The sequence below is a fragment of the Procambarus clarkii genome, chromosome 48, assembly GCF_040958095.1.
Source record: "Procambarus clarkii isolate CNS0578487 chromosome 48, FALCON_Pclarkii_2.0, whole genome shotgun sequence".
In the NCBI taxonomy this organism is placed as follows: domain Eukaryota; kingdom Metazoa; phylum Arthropoda; class Malacostraca; order Decapoda; family Cambaridae; genus Procambarus; species Procambarus clarkii.
Genome location: NC_091197.1, coordinates 26,703,648 through 26,720,249, shown reverse-complemented (window position 1 = coordinate 26,720,249; position 16,602 = coordinate 26,703,648). Strand labels below are relative to the sequence as shown.

The following is a 16,602-nucleotide window of genomic DNA, read 5'->3' as shown; positions in this document are numbered from 1 at the left end:
CCAGGGAGAACTGTGGTACACCAGGGAAACTGTGGTACACCCGGGAAAGGATTGCGTTACACCATGGGAAACTGCGGTACACGAGATGGAACTGCGGTACACCAGGGGGAACTGCGGTACACCATGGGGGGAACTGTGGTACACCAGGGGTAACTGTGGTATACCAGGGGGAACTATAGTAAACCAGGGGGAACTATGGTACACTACGGGGAACTGTGGTACAACAGGGGGAACTGTAGTACACCAGGGAAAACTGTGGTGCACTAGGGGGAACTGTAGTACACCAAGGGGAACTGTGGTACACCAGGGGGAACTGTGGTACACCAGGGAGAATTGTAGTACACCAGGGGGGGAACTGTGGTACACCAGGGGGAACTGCGGTACATCAGGGGGAACTGTAGTATATCACGGGGAACTGTGGTACACCAGGGGGAACTGCGGTACACCAGGGGGAACTGTGGTACACCAGGGGGAACTGTAGTACACCAGGAGGAACTGTGGTACACCAGGGGGAACTGTGGTACACCAGGGGGAACTGCGGTACACCAGGGGGAACAGTAGTACACCAGGAGGGAACTGTAATATACCAGGGGAACTGTAGTACACCAGGGGGATCTGTGGTACACCAGGAGGAACTGTAGTACACCAAGGGGAACTGTAGTACTCCAAGGGGGAACTGTGGTACACCAGGGGAACTGTGGTACACCAGGGGGGAATTGTAGTACACCAGGGGGAACTGTAGTACACCAGGGGGGAACTGTAGTACACCAGGGGGAACTGTAGTACACCAGGGAGGAACTGTAGTACACCAGGGAGGAACTGTAGTACACCAAGGGGAACTGTAGTACACCAGGGGGGAACTGTGGTACACCAGGGGGGAACTGTAGTACACCAGGGGAAACTGTGGTACACAAGGGGGGAACTGCGGTACACCAGGGGGAACTGTGGTACACCAGGGGGAACTGTGGAACACCAGGAGGGACCTGCGGTACACCAGGGGGGGAACTGTGGTACACCAGGAGGAACTGCGGTACACCAGGGGGAACTGCGGTACTCCGAGGAGGAACTGTGGTACACCAGGTGGGAACTGTGGTACACAAAGGGGGAACTGTGGTACACCAGGGGGGAACTGTGGTACACCAGGGGGAACTGCGGTACTCAAGGGGGAACTGTAGTACACCAGGGGGAACTGTGGTACACCAGGGGGAACTGTAGTACACCAGGGGGAACTGTAGTACACCAGGGGGAACTGTGGTACACCAGGGGGAACTGTAGTACACCAGGGGGAACTGTGGTACACCAGGGGGAACTGTGGTACACCAGGGAGAACTGCGGTACACCAGGGGGAACTGTGGTACACCATGGAGGAACTGTGGTACACCAGGGGGGAACTGTATTATACCAGGGGGGAATTGTAATACACCAGGGAGAACTGTGGTACACCAGGGAAACTGTGGTACACCCGGGAAAGGATTGCGTTACACCATGGGGAACTGCGGTACACGAGATGGAACTGCGGTACACCAGGGGGAACTGCGGTACACCATGGGGGGAACTGTAGTACACCAGGGGTAACTGTGGTATACCAGGGGGAACTATAGTAAACCAGGGGGAACTATGGTACACCACGGGGAACTGTGGTACACCAGCGGGAACTGTAGTACACCAGGGGGAACTGTGGTACACCAGGGGGAACTGTAGTACACCAGGGGGAACTGTTGTACACCAGGGGGAACTGCGGTACACCAGGGGGAACTGTAGTACACTAGGGGGAACTGTAGTACACCAGGGAGAACTGTAGTACACCAGGAGGAACTGTGGTACACCAGGGGGAACTGTAGTACACCAAGGGGGGACTGTAGTACACCAGGGGGAACTGTAGTACACCAGGAGGGAACTGTGGTACACCAGGGGGAAACTGTGGTACAACAGGGGGGAACTGTAGTACACCAGGGGGAACTGTAGTACACCAGGGGGAACTGTAGTACACAAAGGGGAAACTGTGGTACACCAAGGGGAACTGTGGTAAACCAGGGGGAACTGTGGTACACAAGGGGGAACTGAGGTAAACCAGGGGGAACTGTGGAACACCAGGGGAACTGTGGAACATCAGGGGGAACTGTAGTACACCAGGGGCAACTGTAGTACACCAGGGGCAACTGTAGTACACCAGGGGGGAACTGTAGTACACCAGGGGGAACTGTGGTACACCAGGGGAACTGTGGTACACCAGGGGGGAACTGTAGTACACCAGGGGCAACTGTAGTACACCAGGGGGAACTGTAGTACATCAGGGGGAACTGTAGTACACCAGGAGGGAACTGTGGTACACCAGGGGAACTGTAGTACACAAAGGGGAAACTGTGGTACACCAAGGGGAACTGTGGTAAACCAGGGGGAACTGTGGTACACCAGGGGGAACTGTGGTACACAAGGGGGAACTGTGGTACACCAGGAAGAACTGCGGTACACCAGGGGGGAACTGTAGTACACCAGGGGGAACTGTAGTACACCAGGGGATACTGTCGTACAACCGGGGGAACTGTAGTACACCAGGGGGAACTTTAGTATACCATGGGGAAATGTGGTACACCAGGGGGAACTCTAGTACACATGGGGGAACTGTAGGACACCAGAGGGAACTGTGGTACACCAGGGGGGAAATGTGGTACACCAGGGGGAACTGTGATACACCAGGGGGAACTGCGGTAAACCAGGGTGAACTGAGGTAAACCAGGGGGAACTGTGATACACATGGAGGGAACTGTAGCACACCAGGGGGAACTGTAATTCACCAGGGGGAACTGTAATTCACCAGAGGGAACTGCGGTACATTAGAGGGAACTGTGGTACACCAGGGGGAACTGTAGTACACCAGGAAGAACTGTGGTACACCAGGGGGAACTGTGGTACACCAGAGGGAACTGTAGTACACCAGGAGGAACTGTAGTACACCAGGGGGGAACTGTAGTACACCAAGGGAAACAGTAGTACACCAGGGGGAACTGTGGTACACGAGAGGGAACTGCGGTATACCAGGGGGAACTGTGGTACACCAGGGGGGAAATGTGGTAAACCAGGGGGAACTGTGGTATACCAGGGGGAACTGTATTACACCGGGGGGAACTGTAGTACACCAGGGGGAACTGTAGTACACCAGGGGGAACTGTGGTACACCAGGGGGGAACTGCGGTACACCAGGGGGGGAACTGTTGTACACCATGGGGAACTGCGGTACTCCAGGGGGGGAACTGTAGTACACCAGAGAGAACTGTGGTACACCAGGGGGAACTGTGGTACACCAGGGAGAACTGTGGTACACAAGGGGGAACTGAGGTAAACCAGGGGGAACTGTGGAACACCAGGGGAACTGTGGAACATCAGGGGGAACTGTAGTTCACCAGGGGCAACTGTAGTACACCAGGGGCAACTGTAGTACACCAGGGGGGAACTGTAGTACACAAGGGGGGAACTGTGGTGCACCAGGGGTAAACTGTGGTACACGAAGGGGAACTGTGGTACAACAGGAAAACTGTGGTACACCAGAGAGGGAACTGTAGTACACCAGGGGGAACTGTGGTACACCAGGGGGAACTGTGGTACACCAGGGGAACTGTGGTACACCAGGGGGGAACTGTAGTACACCAGGGGCAACTGTAGTACACCAGGGGGAACTGTAGTACACCAGTGGGAACTGTGGTACACCAGGGGGAAACTGTGGTACACCAAAGGGAACGGTGGTACACCAGGGGGAACTGTGGTACACTAGGGGGAACTGTGGTACACCAGAGGTGGAACTGTAGTACACCAGAGGGGATTTGTTGTGCATCAGGGGGAAACTGTGGTACACCAAGGGGAACTGTAGTACACAGGGGGAAACTGTGGTACAACAGGGGGGAACTGTGGTACACCAGGGGAACTGTGGCACACCAGGGGGAACTGCGGTACTCCAAGGGGAACTGCAGTACACCAGGGGGGAACTGAGGTACACCATGGAGAACAGCGGTACACCAGGGGGAACTGCGGTACACCACAGGGGGAACTGTGGTACACTAGGTGGGAACTGCGGTACACCAGGGGGAACTGTGGTACACCAGGGGGAACTGCGGTACACCAGGGGGAAATGTGGTACACCAGGGGGGGACTGCGGTACACGAGGGGGACTGTGGTACATAAGGGCGGAACTGTAGTACACCAGGGGGAACTGCGGTACACCAGGGGGAACTGCGGTACACCAGGGGGAACTGTAGTGCACCAGGGGGAACTGTGGTATACCAGGGAGAACTATAGTACACCAGGGGGAACTGTGGTACACCACGGGGAACTGTAGTGAACCAGGGGGAACTGCGGTACACCAGAGGGGAACTGTAGTACACCAGTGGGAACTCTAGTACACCAGGGGAAACTGTGGTACACCAGGGGGATCTGTAGCACACCAGGGGGAACTGTAGTTCACCAGGGGGAACTGTAGTACATTAGGGGGAACTGTTGTACACCAGGGGGAACTGTTGTACACCAAGGGGAACTGTTGTACACCAGAGGGGGAACTGTAGTACACCAGGGGGAACTGTACTAGACCAGGGGGAACTGTGGTACACCAGGGGGAACTGTTGTACACCAGGGGGATCTGTGGTACACCAATGGGAACTGTAGTACACCAGGGAGAACTGTGGTACACCAGGGGGAACTGTAGTACACCATGGGGAACTGTTGTACACCAGGGAGAACTGCGGTTCACCAGGGGGAACTGTAGTACACCAGGGGGAACTGTAGTACACCAGGGGGGACTGTGGTACACCAGGGGGAACTGTAGTACACCAGGGGGAACTGTAGTACATCCGGGGGGACTGTAGTACACCAGGGGAACTGCGGTACACCAGGGGAACTGTTGTACACCAGGGGGAACTGTAGTACAACAGGGGGAACTGTAGTACACCAGGGGGAACTGTAGTACACCAGGGGGAACTGTGGTACACCAGGGAAACTGTTGTACACCAGGGAGAACTGTAGTACACCAGGGGGAACTGTGGTACACCATGGGGGAACTGTAGTACACCAGGGGGAACTGCGGTACACCAGGGGGAACTGTGGTATACCAGGGGGGAACTGTAGTACACCAGGGGGAACTGTAGTACACCAGGGGGAACTGTGGTATACCCGGGGGGATTTTTAGTACACCAGGGGAAACTGTGGTACACCACGGGGAACTGTAGTGCACCAGGGGGAACTGTAGTACACCAGGGGGAACTGTAGTACCCCAGGGGGAACTGTGGTACACCAGGGGGATTTACAGTACACTAGGGGGAACTGTAGTACACGAGGAAGAACTGTGGTACCCCAGGGGGAATTATGGTACACCAGGGGTTCTGTAGCACACCAGGGGGAACTGGTACACCAGCGGGAACTGTGGGTCACCAGAGGGGGAACAGTAGTACACCAGGGGGAACTGTAGTTCACCAGGGAGAACTGTGATACACTAGGGGGAACTGCGGTACACCAGGGGGGACTGTGGTACACCAGGGGGAACTGTAGCTCACCAGGGGGAACTGCGGTACAACAGGGGGGACTGTGGTACACCAGGGGGAACTGTAGTACAGCAGGGGGGACTGTGGTACACCAGGGGGAACTGTGGTACACCACGGGGGGAAATGTGGTACACCAGGAGGAACTCTGATGCACCAGGTGGAACTTTGGTAAACCAGGGGGAACTGTAGTACACCACGAGGAACTGTAGTACACCAGGGGGAACTGTAGTACACCAGGGGGAACTGTTGTACACCAGGGGGAACTGTGGTTCACCAGAGGGAACTGCGGTACACCAAGGGGAACTGTGGTACACCAGGGGGGGAAATGTGGTAAACCAGGGGGAACTGTGGTATACCAGGGGGAACTGTATTACACAAGGGGGAACTGTAGTACACCAGGGGGAACTGTAGTACACCAGGGGGAACTGTAGTACACCAAGGGGGAACTGCGGTACACCAGGGGGGGAACTGTTGTACACCAGGGGGAACTGCGGTACTCCATGGGGGAACTGTAGTACACCAGAGAAAACTGTGGTACACCAGGGGGAACTGTGGTACACCAGGGAGAACTGTGGTACACAAGGGGGAACTGAGGTAAACCAGGGGGAACTGTGGAACACCAGGGGAACTGTGGAACATCAGGGGGAACTGTAGTACACCAGGGGCAACTGTAGTACACCAGGGGCAACTGTAGTACACCAGGGGGGAACTGTAGTACACCAGGGGGGAACTGTGGTGCACCAGGGGTAAACTGTGGTACACCAAGGGGAACTGTGGTACACCAGGAAAACTGTGGTACACCAGAGAGGGAACTGTAGTACACCAGGGGGAACTGTGGTACACCAGGGGGAACTGTGGTACACCAGGGGAACTGTGGTACACCAGGGGGGAACTGTAGTACACCAGAGGCAACTGTAGTACACCAGGGGGAACTGTAGTACACCAGGGGGAACTGTGGTACACCAGGGGGAAACTGTGGTACACCAAAGGGAACTGTGGTACACCAGGGGGAACTGTGGTACACTAGGGGGAACTGTGGTACACCAGAGGTGGAACTGTAGTACACCAGAGGGGAACTGTTGTGCACCAGGGGGAAACTGTGGTACACCAAGGGGAACTGTAGTACACAGGGGGAAACTGTGGTACACCAGGGGGGAACTGTGGTACACCAGGGGAACTGTGGCACACCAGGGGGAACTGCGGTACTCCAAGGGGAACTGCAGTAGACCAGGGGGGAACTGAGGTACACCAGGGAGAACTGCGGTACACCAGGGGGAACTGCGGTACACCACAAGGGGAACTGTGGTACACCAGGGGGGAACTGTGGTACACCAGGGGAACTGTGGCACACCAGGGGGAACTGCAGTACTCCAAGGGGAACTGCAGTACACCAGGGGGGAACTGAGGTACACCAGGGAGAACAGCGGTACACCAGGGGGAACTGCGGTACACCACGGGGGGAACTGTGGTACACCAGGTGGGAACTGCGGTACACCAGGGGGAACTGTGGTACACCAGGGGGAACTGCGGTACACCAGGGGGAAATGTGGTACACCAGGGGGGGACTGCGGTACACGAGGGGGACTGTGGTACACCAGGGGGGAACTGTGGTACACCAGGGGGGGACTGTGGTACACCAGGGGGAACTGTGGTACATAAGGGCGGAACTGTAGTACACCAGGGGGAACTGCGGTACACCAGGGGGAACTGCGGTACACCAGGGGGAACTGTAGTGCACCAGGGGGAACTGTGGTATACCAGGGGGAACTATAGTACACCAGGGGGAACTGTGGTACACCACGGGGAACTGTAGTGCACCAGGGGGAACTGCGGTACACCAGAGGGGAACTGTAGTACACCAGGGAGAACTGTAGTACACCAGGGGGAACTGTGGTACACCATGGGGGAACTGTAGTACACCAGGGGGAACTGCGGTACACCAGGGGGAACTGTGGTATACCAGGGGGGAACTGTAGTACACCAGGGGGAACTGTAGTACACCAGGGGGAACTGTGGTATACCCGGGGGGATTTTTAGTACACCAGGGGAAACTGTGGTACACCACGGGGAACTGTAGTGCACCAGGGGGAACTGTAGTACACCAGGGGGAACTGTAGTACCCCAGGGGGAACTGTGGTACACCAGGGGGATTTATAGTACACTAGGGGGAACTGTAGTACACGAGGAAGAACTGTGGTACCCCAGGGGGAACTATGGTACACCAGGGGTTCTGTAGCACACCAGGGGGAACTGGTACACCAGCGGGAACTGTGGGTCACCAGAGGGGGAACAGTAGTACACCAGGGGGAACTGTAGTTCACCAGGGAGAACTGTGATACACTAGGGGGAACTGCGGTACACCAGGGGGGACTGTGGTACACCAGGGGGAACTGTAGCTCACCAGGGGGAACTGCGGTACAACAGGGGGGACTGTGGTACACCAGGGGGAACTGTAGTACAGCAGGGGGGACTGTGGTACACCAGGGGGAACTGTGGTACACCACGGGGGGAAATGTGGTACACCAGGAGGAACTCTGATGCACCAGGTGGAACTTTGGTACACCAGGGGGAACTGTAGTACACCACGAGGAACTGTAGTACACCAGGGGAAACTGTAGTACACCAGGGGGAACTGTTGTACACCAGGGGGAACTGTGGTTCACCAGAGGGAACTGCGGTACACCAAGGGGAACTGTGGTACACCAGGGGGGAAATGTGGTAAACCAGGGGGAACTGTGGTATACCAGGGGGAACTGTATTACACAAGGGGGAACTGTAGTACACCAGGGGGAACTGTAGTACACCAGGGGGAACTGTAGTACACCAAGGGGGAACTGCGGTACACCAGGGGGGGAACTGTTGTACACCAGGGGGAACTGCGGTACTCCATGGGGGGAACTGTAGTACACCAGAGAAAACTGTGGTACACCAGGGGGAACTGTGGTACACCAGGGTGAACTGTGGTACACAAGGGGGAACTGAGGTAAACCAGGGGGAACTGTGGAACACCAGGGGAACTGTGGAACATCAGGGGGAACTGTAGTACACCAGGGGCAACTGTAGTACACCAGGGGCAACTGTAGTACACCAGGGGGGAACTGTAGTACACCAGGGGGGAACTGTGGTGCACCAGGGGTAAACTGTGGTACACCAAGGGGAACTGTGGTACACCAGGAAAACTGTGGTACACCAGAGAGGGAACTGTAGTACACCAGGGGGAACTGTGGTACACCAGGGGGAACTGTGGTACACCAGGGGAACTGTGGTACACCAGGGGGGAACTGTAGTACACCAGGGGCAACTGTAGTACACCAGGGGGAACTGTAGTACACCAGGGGGAACTGTGGTACACCAGGGGGAAACTGTGGTACACCAAAGGGAACTGTGGTACACCAGGGGGAACTGTGGTACACTAGGGGGAACTGTGGTACACCAGAGGTGGAACTGTAGTACACCAGAGGGGAACTGTTGTGCACCAGGGGGAAACTGTGGTACACCAAGGGGAACTGTAGTACACAGGGGGAAACTGTGGTACACCAGGGGGGAACTGTGGTACACCAGGGGAACTGTGGCACACCAGGGGGAACTGCGGTACTCCAAGGGGAACTGCAGTAGACCAGGGGGGAACTGAGGTACACCAGGGAGAACTGCGGTACACCAGGGGGAACTGCGGTACACCACAAGGGGAACTGTGGTACACCAGGGGGGAACTGTGGTACACCAGGGGAACTGTGGCACACCAGGGGGAACTGCAGTACTCCAAGGGGAACTGCAGTACACCAGGGGGGAACTGAGGTACACCAGGGAGAACAGCGGTACACCAGGGGGAACTGCGGTACACCACGGGGGGAACTGTGGTACACCAGGTGGGAACTGCGGTACACCAGGGGGAACTGTGGTACACCAGGGGGAACTGCGGTACACCAGGGGGAAATGTGGTACACCAGGGGGGGACTGCGGTACACGAGGGGGACTGTGGTACACCAGGGGGGAACTGTGGTACACCAGGGGGGGACTGTGGTACACCAGGGGGAACTGTGGTACATAAGGGCGGAACTGTAGTACACCAGGGGGAACTGCGGTACACCAGGGGGAACTGCGGTACACCAGGGGGAACTGTAGTGCACCAGGGGGAACTGTGGTATACCAGGGGGAACTATAGTACACCAGGGGGAACTGTGGTACACCACGGGGAACTGTAGTGCACCAGGGGGAACTGCGGTACACCAGAGGGGAACTGTAGTACACCAGGGAGAACTGTAGTACACCAGGGGAAACTGTGGTACACCAGGGGGATTTGTAGCACACCAGGGGGAACTGTAGTTCACCAGGGGGAACTGTAGTACATAAGGGGGAACTGTTGTACACCAGGGGGAACTGTTGTACACCAGGGGGAACTGTTGTACACCTGGGGGAACTGTAGTACACCAGGGGGAACTGTAGTACACCAGGGGGAACTGTAGTAGACCAGGGGGAACTGTGGTACACCAGGGGGAACTGTTGTACACCAGGGGGATCTGTGGTACACCAATGGGAACTGTAGTACACCAGGGAGAACTGTGGTACACCAGGGGGAACTGTAGTACACCAAAGGGAACTGTTGTACACCAGGGAGAACTGCGGTTCACCAGGGGGAACTGTTGTACACCAGGGGGAACTGTAGTACACCAGGGGGGACTGTGGCACACCAGGGGGAACTGTAGTACACCAGGGGGAACTGTAGTACATCCGGGGGGACTGTAGTACACCAGGGGAACTGCAGTACACCAGAGGGAACTGTTGTACACCAGGGGGAACTGTAGTACATCAGGGGGAACTGTAGTTCACCAGGGGGAACTGTAGTACACCAGGGGGAACTGTGGTACACCAGGGAAACTGTTGTACACCAGGGAGAACTGTAGTACACCAGGGGGAACTGTGGTACACCATGGGGGAACTGTAGTACAACAGGGGGAACTGCGGTACACCAGGGGGAACTGTGGTATACCAGGGGGGAACTGTAGTACACCAGGGGGAACTGTAGTACACCAGGGGGAACTGTGGTATACCGGGGGGGATTTTTAGTACACCAGGGGGAACTGTGGTACACCACGGGGAACTGAAGTGCACCAGGGGGAACTGTAGTACACCAGGGGGAACTGTGGTACCCCAGGGGGAACTGTGGTACACCAGGGGAATTTATAGTACACTAGGGGGAACTGTAGTACACGAGGAAGAACTGTGGTACCCCAGGGGGAACTATGGTACACCAGGGGATCTGTAGCACACCAGGGGGAACTGGTACACCAGCGGGAACTGTGGGTCACCAGAGGGGGAACTGTAGTACACCAGGGGGAACTGTAGTTCACCAGGGAGAACTGTGATACACTAGGGGGAACTGCGGTACACCAGGCGGGACTGTGGTACACCAGGGGGAACTGTAGCTCACCAGGGGGAACTGCGGTACACCAGGGGGGACTGTGGTACACCAGGGGGAACTGTAGTACACCAGGGGGGACTGTGGTACACCAGGGGGAACTGTGGTACACCACGGGGGGAAAAGTGGTACACCAGGAGGAACTCTGATGCACCAGGTGGAACTTTGGTACACCAGGGGGAACTGTAGTACACCACGAGGAACTGTAGTACACCAGGGGGAACTGTAGTACACCAGGGGGAACTGTTGTACACCAGGGGGAACTGTGGTACACCAGTGGGAACTGTAGTGCACCGGGGGGAACTGTGGTACACCAGGGGGAACTGTAGTACACCAAGGGGGGACTGTAGTACACCAGGGGGAACTGTAGTACACCAGGAGGGAACTGTGGTACACCAGGGGGAAACTGTGGTACAACAGGGGGGAACTGTAGTACACCAGGGGGAACTGTAGTACACCAGGGGGAACTGTAGTACACAAAGGGGAAACTGTGGTACACCAAGGGGAACTGTGGTAAACCAGGGGGAACTGTGGTACACAAGGGGGAACTGAGGTAAACCAGGGGGAACTGTGGAACACCAGGGGAACTGTGGAACATCAGGGGGAACTGTAGTACACCAGGGGCAACTGTAATACACCAGGGGCAACTGTAGTACACCAGGGGGGAACTGTAGTACACCAGGGGGAACTGTGGTACACCAGGGGAACTGTGGTACACCAGGGGGGAACTGTAGTACACCAGGGGCAACTGTAGTACACCAGGGGGAACTGTAGTACATCAGGGGGAACTGTAGTACACCAGGAGGGAACTGTGGTACACCAGGGGAACTGTAGTACACAAAGGGGAAACTGTGGTACACCAAGGGGAACTGTGGTAAACCAGGGGGAACTGTGGTACACCAGGGGGAACTGTGGTACACCAGGGGGAACTGTGGTACACCAGGAAGAACTGCGGTACACCAGGGGGGAACTGTAGTACACCAGGGAGAACTGTAGTACACCAGGGGATACTGTCGTACAACCGGGGGAACTGTAGTACACCAGGGGGAACTTTAGTATACCATGGGGAAATGTGGTACACCAGGGGGAACTCTAGTACACATGGGGGAACTGTAGTACACCAGAGGGAACTGTGGTACACCAGGGGGGAAATGTGGTACACCAGGGGGAACTGTGATACACCAGGGGGAACTGCGGTAAACCAGGGTGAACTGAGGTAAACCAGGGGGAACTGTGATACACATGGAGGGAACTGTAGCACACCAGGGGGAACTGTAATTCACCAGGGGGAACTTTAATTCACCAGAGGGAACTGCGGTACATTAGAGGGAACTGTGGTACACCAGGGGGAACTGTAGTACACCAGGAAGAACTGTGGTACACCAGGGGGAACTGTGGTACACCAGAGGGAACTGTAGTACACCAGGAGGAACTGTGGTACACCAGGGGGGAACTGTAGTACACCAAGGGAAACAGTAGTACACCAGGGGGAACTGTGGTACACGAGAGGGAACTGCGGTACACCAGGGGGAACTGTGGTACACCAGGGGGGAAATGTGGTAAACCAGGGGGAACTGTGGTATACCAGGGGGAACTGTGGAACACCAGGGGAACTGTGGAACATCAGGGGGAACTGTAGTACACCAGGGGCAACTGTAGTACACCAGGGGCAACTGTAGTACACCAGGGGGGAACTGTAGTACACAAGGGGGGAACTGTGGTGCACCAGGGGTAAACTGTGGTACACGAAGGGGAACTGTGGTACACCAGGAAAACTGTGGTACACCAGAGAGGGAACTGTAGTACACCAGGGGGAACTGTGGTACACCAGGGGGAACTGTGGTACACCAGGGGAACTGTGGTACACCAGGGGGAACTGTAGTACACCAGGGGCAACTGTAGTACACCATGGAGAACTGTAGTACACCAGGGGGAACTGTGGTACACCAGGGGGAAACTGTGGTACACCAAAGGGAACGGTGGTACATCAGGGGGAACTGTGGTACACTAGGGGGAACTGTGGTACACCAGAGGTGGAACTGTAGTACACCAGAGGGGAACTGTTGTGCACCAGGGGGAAACTGTGGTACACCAAGAGGAACTGTAGTACACAGGGGGAAACTGTAGTACAACAGGGGGGAACTGTGGTACACCAGGGGAACTGTGGCACACCAGGGGGAAATGCGGTACTCCAAGGGGAACTGCAGTAGACCAGGGGGGAACTGAGGTACACCAGGGAGAACTGCGGTACACCAGGGGGAACTGCGGTACACCACAAGGGGAACTGTGGTACACCAGGGGGGAACTGTGATACACCAGGGGAACTGTGGCACACCAGGGGGAACTGCGGTACTCCAAGGGGAACTGCAGTACACCAGGGGGGAACTGAGGTACACCATGGAGAACAGCGGTACACCAGGGGGAACTGCGGTACACCACAGGGGGAACTGTGGTACACTAGGTGGGAACTGCGGTACACCAGGGGGAACTGTGGTACACCAGGGGGAACTGCGGTACACCAGGGGGAAATGTGGTACACCAGGGGGGGACTGTGGTACACCAGGGGGGGACTGTGGTACACCAGGGGGAACTGTGGTACATAAGGGCGGAACTGTAGTACACCAGGGGGAACTGCGGTACACCAGGGGGAACTGAGGTACACCAGGGGGAACTGTAGTGCACCAGGGGGAACTGTGGTATACCAGGGAGAAATTTAGTACACCAGGGGGAACTGTGGTACACCACGGGGAACTGTAGTGAACCAGGGGGAACTGCGGTACACCAGAGGGGAACTGTAGTACACCAGTGGGAACTCTAGTACACCAGGGGAAACTGTTGTACACCAGGGGGAACTGTTGTACACCAGGGGGAACTGTTGTACACCAGAGGGGGAACTGTAGTACGCCAGGGGGAACTGTAGTAGACCAGGGGGAACTGTGGTACACCATGGGGAACTGTTGTACACCAGGGAGAACTGCGGTTCACCAGGGGGAACTGTAGTACACCAGGGGGAACTGTAGTACACCAGGGGGGACTGTGGTACACCAGGGGGAACTGTAGTACACCAGGGGGAACTGTAGTACATCCGGGGGGACTGTAGTACACCAGGGGAACTGCAGTACACCAGGGGAACTGTTGTACACCAGGGGGAACTGTAGTAAAACAGGGGGAACTGTAGTACACCAGGGGGAACTGTAGTTCACCAGGGGGAACTGTGGTACACCAGGGAAACTGTTGTACACCAGGGAGAACTGTAGTACACCAGGGGGAACTGTGGTACACCATGGGGGAACTGTAGTACACCAGGAGGAACTGCGGTACACCATGGGGAACTGTGGTATACCAGGAGGGTCCTGTAGTACACCAGTGGGAACTGTAGTACACCAGGGGGAACTGTGGTATACCCGGGGGGATTTTTAGTACACCAGGTGGAACTGTGGTACACCACGGGGAACTGTAGTGCACCAGGGGGAACTGTAGTACACCAGGGGGAACTGTGGTACCCCAGGGGGAACTGTGGTACACCAGGGGGATTTATAGTACACTAGGGGGAACTGTAGTACACGAGGAAGAACTGTGGTACCCCAGGGGGAACTATGGTACACCAGGGGTTCTGTAGCACACCAGGGGGAACTGGTACACCAGCGGGAACTGTGGGTCACCAGAGAGGGAACAGTAGTACACCAGGGGGAACTGTAGTTCACCAGGGAGAACTGTGATACACTAGGGGGAACTGCGGTACACCAGGGGGGACTGTGGTACACCAGGGGGAACTGTAGCTCACCAGGGGGAACTGCGGTACAACAGGGGGGACTGTGGTACACCAGGGGGAACTGTAGTACACCAGGGGGGACTGTGGTACACAAGGGGGAACTGTGGTACACCACGGGGGGAAATGTGGTACACCAGGAGGAACACTGATGCACCAGGTGGAACTTTGGTACACCAGGGGGAACTGTAGTACACCACGAGGAACTGTAGTACACCAGGGGGAACTGTAGTACACCAGGGAGAACTGTTGTACACCAGGGGGAACTGTGGTACACCAGAGGGAACTGCGGTACACCAAGGGGAACTGTGGTACACCAGGGGGGAAATGTGGTAAACCAGGGGGAACTGTGGTATACCAGGGGGAACTGTATTACACAAGGGGGAACTGTAGTACACCAGGGGGAACTGTAGTACACCAGGGGGAACTGTGGTACACCAGGGGGATACTGCGGTACACCAGGGGGGGAACTGTTGTACACCAGGGGGAACTGCGGTACTCCATGGGGGGAACTGTAGTACACCAGAGTGAACTGTGGTACACCAGGGGGAACTGTGGTACACCAGGGAGAACTGTGGTACACAAGGGGGAACTGAGGTAAACCAGGGGGAACTGTGGAACACCAGGGGAACTGTGGAACATCAGGGGGAACTGTAGTACACCAGGGGCAACTCTAGTACACCAGGGGCAACTGTAGTACACCAGGGGAGAACTGTAGTACACCAGGGGGGAACTGTGGTGCACCAGGGGTAAACTGTGGTACACCAAGGGGAACTGTGGTACACCAGGAAAACTGTGGTACACCAGAGAGGGAACTGTAGTACACCAGGGGGAACTGTGGTACACCAGGGGGAACTGTGGTACACCAGGGGAACTGTGGTACACCAGGGGGGAACTGTAGTACACCAGGGGCAACTGTAGTACACCAGGGGGAACTGTAGTACACCAGGGGGAACTGTGGTACACCAGGGGGAAACTGTGGTACACCAAGGGGAACTGTAGTACACAGGGGGAAACTGTGGTACACCAGGGGGGAACTGTGGTACACCAGGGGAACTGTGGCACACCAGGGGGAACTGCGGTACTCCAAGGGGAACTGCAGTAGACCAGGGGGGAACTGAGGTACACCAGGGAGAACTGCGGTACACCAGGGGGAACTGCGGTACACCACAAGGGGAACTGTGGTACACCAGGGGGGAACTGTGGTACACCAGGGGAACTGTGGCACACCAGGGGGAACTGCAGTACTCCAAGGGGAACTGCAGTACACCAGGGGGGAACTGAGGAACACCAGGGAGAACAGCGGTACACCAGGGGGAACTGCGGTACACCACGGGGGGAACTGTGGTACACCAGGTGGGAACTGCGGTACACCAGGGGGAACTGTGGTACACCAGGGGGAACTGCGGTACACCAGGGGGAAATGTGGTACACCAGGGGGGGACTGCGGTACACGAGGGGGACTGTGGTACACCAGGGGGGAACTGTGGTACACCAGGGGGGGACTGTGGTACACCAGGGGGAACTGTGGTACACCAGGGGGAACTGCGGTACACCAGGGGGAACTGTAGTGCACCAGGGGGAACTGTGGTATACCAGGGGGAACTATAGTACACCAGGGGGAACTGTGGTACACCACGGGGAACTGTAGTGCACCAGGGGGAACTGCGGTACACCAGAGGGGAACTGTAGTACACCAGGGAGAACTGTAGTACACCAGGGGAAACTGTGGTACACCAGGGGGATCTGTAGCACACCAGGGGGAACTGTAGTTCACCAGGGGGAACTGTAGTACATAAGGGGGAACTGTTGTACACCAGGGGGAACTGTTGTACACCAGGGGGAACTGTTGTACACCTGGGGGAACTGTAGTACACCAGGGGGAACTGTAG

At 56.4% G+C, this 16,602-nt stretch overlaps 1 protein-coding gene across 1 annotated transcript in view; it reads right to left on the bottom strand.

The window, feature by feature from the left end:
* The window catches only part of LOC138349446 (serine/threonine-protein kinase OSR1-like), a 580,194-nt gene that overhangs the window by 537,335 nt on the left and 26,257 nt on the right, over window positions 1–16,602 (bottom strand). The gene's annotated exons all lie outside the window — the stretch shown is intronic.